General features: G+C 43.6%; 1 long non-coding RNA gene across 1 annotated transcript; it reads right to left on the reverse strand.

Annotated features, from left to right (window-relative positions):
- Nucleotides 1–625: 625 nt before the first annotated feature.
- Nucleotides 626–8,365, reverse strand: LOC138751116 (uncharacterized). The gene is made up of 3 exons (XR_011349721.1): nt 8,213–8,365; nt 7,066–7,135; nt 626–3,262 (listed from the first exon to the last, which is right to left on the reverse strand). It is a non-coding gene; the product is annotated as an uncharacterized lncRNA (long non-coding RNA).
- Nucleotides 8,366–10,003: the final 1,638 nt, after the last annotated feature.

A 10,003-nucleotide genomic window follows, 5' to 3' on the forward strand; every position in this document is an offset into this window, starting at 1 on the left:
TGAGGAAAATTCAGCAGGTTGCACTGATACTCACCGGAGTCTTGAAGAATGAGAAACGTTCTTATTGAATCATACGTATATTTCTGAGTTGGCTTGACAAGGGGGATGCTGAGAGGATGTTTCTTTTCCCTCAGAAGAAATTAAGAACCAACCAGGAGCAGTTTCAGAGTAGGGCAAAAGGAATTTCTCCTCTCAGTTGCAAAGTCTTTACCTGTACTCAAGTTTTGCACTGTAGACCAGAGATCGCTGTTTCGTCGGGTTGTATTGGTGCAATCGGAAGACAAATATACTTGAATTTGAGAACTGTGGAAATTGAGTCACAGAATATATTCATGCTGAGATAGGTTTTTTTGTCTACAAGGTTACAAGAGACAATAAGGAACATGTTACTGAGACATGATCAGATCAAGGCATAGTCTTATTAAACGGTGGAGCCAGATTGTGGGACGGCATGTTTCAATGTCTCTCCCATTTCTTAAGTTCCAGTACACATCCAGTGTAACAAGTTAATAGTAGCGTTCCAGTCGTAATTTTATGGAAACAATAAGCATGGGACAGCACTGAGATTCACTCCTGTACATCCCAATCTCTGTGCTTAGGCTCAGGTCAAGGTAAGAAAAGGCACTTTTAATAAAAAAAAAGTTCAACTTTATTTATGGAGCAAAAACTGCCCTGCAATATTACAAAACTTTCAAGAAACTGCAAAACGCAGAAGACTCTCACAAAGTTATTACTGCATTCAAACCTGACTGAAGAAACAACTTGTGCATGGACTGAATGCTGAAGAGTTGAGGGTCATTTTGGGGGGGAAAAAAAAATCTCTTCGCATATTGAGATCTATCTTTTGAAAGACAGGCACTGTTACATAACATTCCCTTATGTGTGCATTGTACTGTGAATGCCAACCATGTATTTCATAACTGACAATGTGACTAAACAGTAACACCTTTAGCCCAGAGTTCATTGCAAAGCCTGGAAATACCTGAGAAATATGTTTTTAGACAAAAGTTTAACAAACTGTTCTCAGAGAATGATACAACTATCAAGTTGATCAAGACCATAAGCACAGAGTTCATTATGGTACCCAAGAAAGACAGAATTTCCCAAGGCCTCTCTTCTTTAAATAAGCAATATAATCATTACCTGGTTGTGTGGTACAATTATGTGATCTTTCAGCTATTACAGGGTGAAGAACTGGTTTTGCAGAAAATTCTCCTGGCAGCCTTTGTCACAACAATCCTCTCACCTCCGGTCATCAATGAAGTTCATTGGAATGAGGACAGAGTTCTTTCAATGTCACACACTGGCTTGTTCAGTGACAATTGCATAATTGCCAAGTTCTCAAAAGGGATCCAACAGTAAAAAAAAATATTGATATTACTTTGCTGGCAATGCTCAAAAAGGCAGGAGAAACTCAGCAGGTCACACAGCATCGATAGAAACAATGTTTCGGAGAAGGGCTCAGGCCCAAAATGATGGTCACCCTTTGCCTCCCGTAGATGTTGCGTGATCTGCTGAGTTTTTCTGTGTACGCTATAATCCCGTCATCTGGAGACTATCCTGTTTAACTTGTTACTTTGCTGGCCCAAATTCCTGCAGTCTCTCGACTCCACTATGGGTTTTCCAAGGCCATCAGGCTTGCTTGAAGTGTCTGGAATCCTGAGTTAACCATCATTTCAATTATTTATTTGAAAGCAATCCAGAATCCTGAACAACACTGCTTCAGGTGCAACAATAATTTCCTAATATTTCTGCTGGAGATGTGATTTTTTTTTCATTAAGACAAATGGACATCGCGAATAACCTTCCTCTCTGCAAAGATGGCGACTCCTGCGAGAATACCTCCGAAAGGAAACCAGCTGTGTGGCATGCTTCAGGCCTCAAGTATGACCATCATCCGTTGGTAATTATGCAAATCATAAATTCATGTTCCTGGGACTCATCATCTGAACATTTCCAGCCTCGTATTCTTCCAATCCTAAGCCAGTTCACACCTAGGATGTGTTAGCCTTGAAACAACCCTGTGCATGGAGGGCTGAACTGACAAGAGGCAAAGAACTTTTGATGGTTGCTAACCAGAGAGAGAAGTTTTAGAAGTTCAAGAGAGAGAGGGCGGCACGGTTAGAGTAGCGGTCAGCACAATGCTGTTACAGTGCCAGCAATTTGGACCGGGGTGTCAATGCTCTCCCTGTGTCTGAGTGGGTTTCCTCCAGATGCTCTGTTTCCTCCCACCAAAATGTACCAGGGTTGGAGGTCAATTGGGTGTAATTGGGCGGCACAGGCTCATGGGCCAAAAGGGCCTGTTACCGTGTTGTATGTTTAAATACAATTTTTAAAAAAAGATATTTAAACCATGGGGCTATTATTATAATCAGCACATGAGCATTGGAAAAATGATCATCTCTGACAGTTCAGTTCTCCCTAGGCACTGGGGAATGCAGTCTATACATTTGGTTGAGTCGCTGGAATGGAACTTGAAGTTGACTCTGAGGTGAAAAAAAAGGTCTGAATGAGTTGCAGCCAGCAATGACAGCTGAAGGAGTTGGCACACTGGAGGACTGAGGTCGGATGGACCCAAACGGACTTCAGCAGAGCTGCTCATTGATGCCTTGGCGTTTTAAGGAAAACAAAGGGACTGGCAGTCTTGTTGTTCGAGGTGGTATTTAATCAAATACGAATGTCAAAAGCATGATCCTGCAAAGAATAGGGAGCATGGGCTAGGAAAAAGGTGAGATGACGAGTTTACTGCTTAATATTAATCAATGCACTAAGATTAATTACTCTACAGCTGGAATGGTAAACATCAGTAAATAGCTTGCCACGCTGTAGGCCTCAGTGATGTAGATGGGTATTTTCTAGCATGGATATCAAGGGGTAGGTATGTGACCTTTATAGGGACACTGAAATTATCTAATTTCAAGCAACAGGAACGTGACCAGATAGATTGTTCTGAAGTAGATCTACATGAGGGACAGGTTTCACTGATAAACTGTATCTGTGAAAACCCATACAGCTGCATTTGCTTGGATATTTATGATCCAATTTGTCTAAATGATGTCACTTTCTTTTACATGGTAACATGGATTGGTTGTTCTAAGCATCGCTGCTTGCAGGCGGTTACTTTTATTGGCCGTGAAGACTAGGGCACCCTATTCGCATCTGATCTTCCTCATTTAGGCCCAATGCAGTCCACAATCCCATTACTTTTGAGCCCATCGAAGAAGAAGAAGTTGTTGTGAGGAGGGTCTCGCCGGGATAAGGCCTGCAAAGAACACACACATTCACTGTGAGCTATTCCCTCTGTACTTGCAACAGCAGAAAGAGTAGCAAATTGGAGTCACATTTCCAGTCACAACCTTCCTCTGAAACTTATGATGCTCCAGAGAGGGTCTGCACTGCTCTCCATTTACTACACCACAAATCCAGCAGTGGGCAAAAGGAGGCAACCATGGCTGACTCAAACTTTTAAGGTTTAACTGATGTCATAGCCTAGTACAGGGGTGGGTAAACTCTGGCTCTCGAGTCACATGTGGCTCTCTGAGATATAATGTGCGCAATACCATATATTGGATTGTGTAGGATAATTCAAACTAATATTTTCACCTTAAAATTGTGGTCGTCCCATATAAAGGGTCTAAACTCCGTACCTTGATGACGAAGTCGCAACACTGCCGCCATCTTCCTGCCGGCTCCGATACAATATTGCGCACGTCCTATTAGTTATTCGCAAAGTCCCGGTAAACAGGGTTGGCGTCAAGAGGGGGATTGACCCCCAAACGAGGTATTGTGACCTACCCCCCCCACCACTAGCGTCACTAACCTCCACACAATATAAGCAGAGCATTTGTCTGTTAAATGGGAAGGAGGGGGAAAGTTTATGGTAGGCAGCACCACTTCCACCCCCGAGTGAGTTTTCGAACGTCAGATTGTGCCCCCTGTGGCAACCCTAATGCCCCCCCACAGCTAAGACTTTTCTGACGCCGACCCTGTCTGTACAGGCTTTAAACAGCCTCTATAGGAGCCGACAGTGGTTTATTTTAAAATTTCCAAATAAAATTTAAACCTTTAAATGATAAATTGTGATTTGCTTTTAACAGCATCCACTGGTTAGTGGTAAGTGCCATATTTTATTTTTATGGGGGGCGACTTATACAAAGGGTATCGCTCAAAACCACATTCTGGGTGGAATTTCTGGGGATCATCCTTTACAGAGTCGTCCTATACCCCGGAACAGAAGGTGTGTTGTCTGAGACAGGAAATGTACAAGCTGCTGTTTACAATTGTGTGATTGTTGCAGCACTCATACAACTTTAAGTTTATCCTATGTGGCTCATACATTAGCAAGTTTGGCCACCCCTGGCCTCGCACAATAGCACAGAACTAAGCTTTACCAGATATATTCAATGGCATCACACAGAAGAGATTACTACTCTTTAAGTACAGTAGAATCCCTATTATCCGGAATTCAATCATCCAGAAACACAAATAACTAAATAAATAACATTTAAAATAAGAAAATATAAAATTTTAAATAAAAGTTTAAAATTGTAAAATAAATATTCTCCGAGTTGAAGATGGGAGCAAATATTCGTGTCCCGTCTGCAGCAGCTGTTTGAATAGTTTCAATAAAGTTGTGCTTGAATAAAATGGTGTCGTCCAGGATGAAGGGCCAGTTGATTCCACTCCCCGCTGGGGCGACTCTCTCAACGTGTCTCCCTATCCCTGCCGAGTAAGAATCTTTATCTTTATTCGTATTAGGTATATTAGCAAGGCAAGCTCTCCACTGGCCACTGAGACAGAGGTGCACCAAAGAAGTGGTACAAGGACTGCCTAAAGAAATCTCTTGGTGCCTGCCACATTGACCACCGCCAGTGGGCTGATCTCGCCTCAAACCGTGCATCTTGGCGCCTCGCAGTTTGGCGGGCAGCAACCTCCTTTGAAGAAGACCGCAGAGCCCACCTCACTGACAAAAGACGAAGGAGGAAAAACCCAACCCCAACCAACCAATTTTCCCTTGCAACCGCTGCAACCGTGTCTGCCTGTCCCGCATCGGACTTGTCAGCCACCAACGAGCCTGCAGCTGACGTGGACATTACCCCTCCATAAATCTTCGTCCGCGAAGCCAAGCCAAAGAATCCGTAAACGTGGGGGAGGGGGTTCATTATGACGGTGGCACGGTTAGCGCCATGTTGTTGCAGCGCTAGCAACCAGGGATCAAATTTAAATTTTGTTTAGTTATGGGAATTACCTGATTAAAGTGAACTTTATACAATTAAATACCACAACACTTTTTTTTCCAAATTACAATGTGCCTTTTAAACTGTGTATTCTTTTTTTTTATTTTTTATTTATTTTTTCACACCATAAATCACATTAGCCATGATATACACTATTTTTTTTTTTAAACTGTGTATTCTTAATGCGGGTATATTAGTTAGGCATTGTATCAGTCAACCGGAAAATTTGCATATGCGGTATCTACAGTCCCCATAGGTGCCAGACCATGGTGACTGGATTTGGATTTGGAGATCTTAGCTTAGTCTAGAATTACAGCTCCTTGTTGGATGGAACATTATTGCTTCACATTATTGTTAGGATACAATGCAGCTCCTGGGGAAGAACCTAACTCCAGAAATCATCTGCTTCTCTCTCCAACATTTCTTTCTCTTCTTACCCACAACCAAAAAGATACCAGATGCAGAACCACCAACTGAGTAATTCAGGAAGACTGTATTCTTGGTCAAATTAATGGACAGTGACTATGGAAAGGTAAAAACCTGCAATTCAGGGACTAAATGAAGTAACGCCCCAAATAAGTAATGCCTGAAGGCAACTCGGTCTAGCACAAAAATACATCTTTGAAGTATCTGATCTTCTCTCCATTAGCTATGCAAAACATACGGTTTGGGTGGCACAGGCAGCACCACGCCTTTACAGCGCCAGCGATCGGGACCTGGGTTCGAACTCTGCGCTGTCTGCAAGGAGTTTGCATGTTCTCCCCGTACCTGCGTGGGTTTTCCCCCGGGGGCTCCGGTTTCTTCCCACCATTCAAAATGATTCGGAGGTGAAGGTGAATTGGGTATAAATTGGGCGGCACGAACTCGTGGGCCGAAATGGCCTGTTCTGTGCTGTATGTCTAAATTTAAATTTAAAATGCAATTGAGGGTCAAGTACATCATTTTGGGGATTTAAGCTGTGTTCTGGCCACTAAATGTGTGTAGGCTATTGGCAGAAGTTCTTACAAAAACCTGATTGCTTTAATGGTCACTTATCTCCCAGTTCATAAAATGGCAGATTCCACATCGACCAGCTGGGTTAGAAAATTAACTCAAGCTTTGGGTCATTAATCATGAATATAAAATGATGTAGAGATAGAGTAGACCAATGGTTCTCAACTTTTTTTCCCCCTTCCCACTCACACACCACCTTGAGTAATCCCTTACAGAGCACTTAAAGTTGCGTGTGAGTGGGGAAAAAAAATGGTTGAGAAGCACTGGGGTAGAATGAAGGGAACTTTCCCCCACATCAGAGGTCGATAAAACTGGAGGTCACAGGTTTCAGGTAAGAGCAAAGAGATTTAGAGGGGTCATGTGGGGGACCTTCTTCCACTCCAGAATGGGAGTATCTGAAATACATTTTGAGAGAGGGAGAGAGAGAGAGAGAGAGAGAGTGGTTGCCACTGACAGCACCCAAGAAGGGTTCAGATGAGCACTTGAAACACTTGGGCACAGAGGGCTGTGAACCAAGCACGGGTTGATGGGAGTAATATGGAAGAGTGCCCTCTGGTCAGCATGGATGCTTCCAAACTGTACCAGCTATGATTCTATCATTCTGCCAAGCAGCATATATTTATTGTGGGCAAGTGCACAACCAACTACTTGATGAGCGAAATCCAGAGGCTTGAGAACACCTCACACCAGGTCATTGCAGACAACAGTTCATCTTTGCACCTCACTTGATCTTCCTCCTGCCTATTTCACTTTTTCTTAAATACATCCAAACTTGCCATGGCTACATCCATTACCATTGCGAGCCCCGTGTGTGTGAGATAAATGACCAGCGTACCTTTACAATTTCCTGGCTGAGCACTCCGCCCACAACAGCACACACCGGCGCCAACTCGGAGAAACAGGAGCTAAGGGGGAAGCAGAGATAAGGTTGATAAATATAATGCAGAGGGATTGCCTAGTCGTGGAAATAACTAAAAAAAAAGAAGGTTGATTTTTCTTCTTGTCAGTTTTGATGACGTCCTGAGATTTCAAAGCTATCAGGAATTCTTTACTAATCTTAATGTGCGAACCTGTATTCAGAGGTTTTGCAGCTTTGTCACAGCTAAGCCTTTCGCCAGTGGCCCGCATGTGACAGAGGTGATACAGCTGCAATTCTTTCCCTCAATGCCATGATCATTTAAGCAGTAATCACTGAGGTCACCTTATTAAATGCCTTTTGGAAATGCAAATACACTATTGACACCCAACATTACATCATCAAAGAGCACAAATAAATTTGTCAAACACCATTTCCTTTCACAAAATTATACTTGACTGAAATATGATCTACTGATTGTCCTGCTTCTATTTCCTTAATAATGAACTGCAACATTATCTATTGACGCAAGGCTGACAGGCTTCATACTTTCTGAACCCTCGTTTCTGAATAGGGCTTCTCAATCTGCTACAAATGGCTTCCTCCCGAGTTTTGTCTTCCCACCCCTCAACATGATCACCCCAAGTAATCCTCTCCATTAGTTACTCGTTCCTCAGATGGGAAATTTATTTATTTGTCCACTTATTGCAATTCTGATGGGGGAAAGAGAAAAACATCAGTGCGCTTCCTTTATGAGTGTTGATGTTAATTCTGGATCCTGACATGGAAAGAGCCTTATAATATCAGGGATGCAGTAAAATCCCCGTTTTCCGGAATTCAAGTAACCGGCCCCCAAAAAATTGTGGGGGTAAATAACAGGAAGGTGTAAAATTGCCCCCGCCACCAAAAAAAAGGTTAGTTCTCCATTCACGCAAAAGATAATCTCGAGCAAGTGGGAAATTCACTTATCCGGCGTCTACCAATCTCCATAGGTGCTGGATACCAGAGGTTTTATTGTATCCTCTGTCCAGGGTCAGAACTAGAAAAGGATGGAACATCCCTCCCGGTGCAGTGTTCAAACTGAGGCCCATGTAAAGGATCAACCCACAGAGGGGCCCCAACTCACCTGGTGAACTCATCTGTGAGCAGATGGCTCTTCACTCCCAAGGAATCCAGCAGGTGGTCCCGCAGCTGAAGCAGCAGACTAGAATCATCTCCGTAGCTGTCGGGCGATGGGTCGCGGGCGTTCACGCTTCGGAATTTCAGCAGAACTGACAAGAGAAAGTGACACAAGCTCTGATGAAAGCCACCACTCGCGCAGGCTGCCCAAAAAATGGCTTCGGGGGAATGTGGGCCGACAAGAGGGAAAGGGAAAGAATTCTTCACGATTGTTAAACTGCCACTCTCTCCCAGCCACGAGGCCCATCTCCAGAAAAGCAGGAGTAAAACACGCAAGTCTGTAGACACCGTGATTGAGGTAAAAGCAAAATCCTGGAGAAAGTCAGCAGGTTGAACATTATTATAGCAAAGATAAAAGATTCATAGCCGACGTTTTGGCCTTGAGCCCCTTCATCAGGATATGAGCAAACTGTGGCCAGGCACCTGAATGAACAGTGGTGGTGGTGGGGGGGAGGAGCAGAGTCCCAGAGGCAGGAAGTAATAGGTGGATAAGGGAGGGAGGGCACACCAGCAAACAGGGGGAGGGGGAAGGGGGGGGGATCAGATCTCCACCCCCTTCTTTCTCCATTCACAGAGCCACCTCCCCTTCCCAGTTTGCTGGTGTGTACTCTAACCATTGTCCACCTATTATCTCCTGCCTGTGCTCCACCCCCTGCCCCTCCCCTCCACCATTTTATTCAGGCACCCAATTACATTTTGCTCATAAGTTGATGAAGGGCTCAAGCCTGAAATGTTGGTTACCTATCTTTATCTTTGCTATATAAAGGACACAGTTTGACCCGCTGAGGTTCTCCAACATCGTGTTTTTACACCCTCAGAAAATATTTTTATTTAAAAAGCAATGGAACTACACCTTTGAATCATCATTCATGTACAACCACTTAAAGATTATTCATGATACAATGTGTGCACATGGATGAGTCATGATCCAGGGGAAAGGTGAAATTAAAAATGTTATGGATGGATTGTTTCAACTGGAATATCTATTCCTTTGTTGAAAAGAATCATGGGTCATTAAACTACAAATTGAGATGCTTAACTTTGCTCGATGATATTCCCAGAGATCAATGGCTCCGTTATAACATGATCATTGGGGTCCATAAAATCTCACTGTGGAAAAAGCAGGGTCACGCTAAACAATAAATTGCTGTTAGAAACATAGAAGATAGGAGCAGGAGTAGGTCATTCGGCCCTTCGAGCCTCCTCCGCCATTCAATGAGATCATGGCTGGCTTAAAGTTCAGTACCCCGTCCCCGCCTTCTCTCCGTAACCCCTAATTCCCTTATACTGAAGAAATACATCTAATTCCCTCATATATATATATATATATTCAATGAATCTACCTCTACTGCCCTCTGTGGCAATGAATTCCACAGATTCACCACCCTCTGGGTAAAGAAATTCCTCCTCATCTCGGTCCTAAATGGTTTGCCTATTATCCTCGAACCATGGCTCCAGGAAACCATTGGAAACATCCCGTCTGCATCCATTCTGTCCAGTCCTGCCAGAATTTTATAGGTCTCTATGAGATCCCCTCTCAATCTTCTGAACTCCAGCGAGTACAATCCCAATTTGCGCAATCTCTCCTCATAAGTCATTCCTGCAATTCCAGGTATCAGCCTGGTGAATCGCCTCTGCACTCCTTCCATTGCAAGAACATCCTTCCTTAGATCAGGTGACCAAAACTGCACACAATACTCCAGGTGGGGTCTCACCAAGGCCCTGTACAGCTGCAGTA

This window comes from Narcine bancroftii, unplaced genomic scaffold, assembly GCF_036971445.1.
Source record: "Narcine bancroftii isolate sNarBan1 unplaced genomic scaffold, sNarBan1.hap1 Scaffold_724, whole genome shotgun sequence".
Lineage (NCBI taxonomy): Eukaryota > Metazoa > Chordata > Chondrichthyes > Torpediniformes > Narcinidae > Narcine > Narcine bancroftii.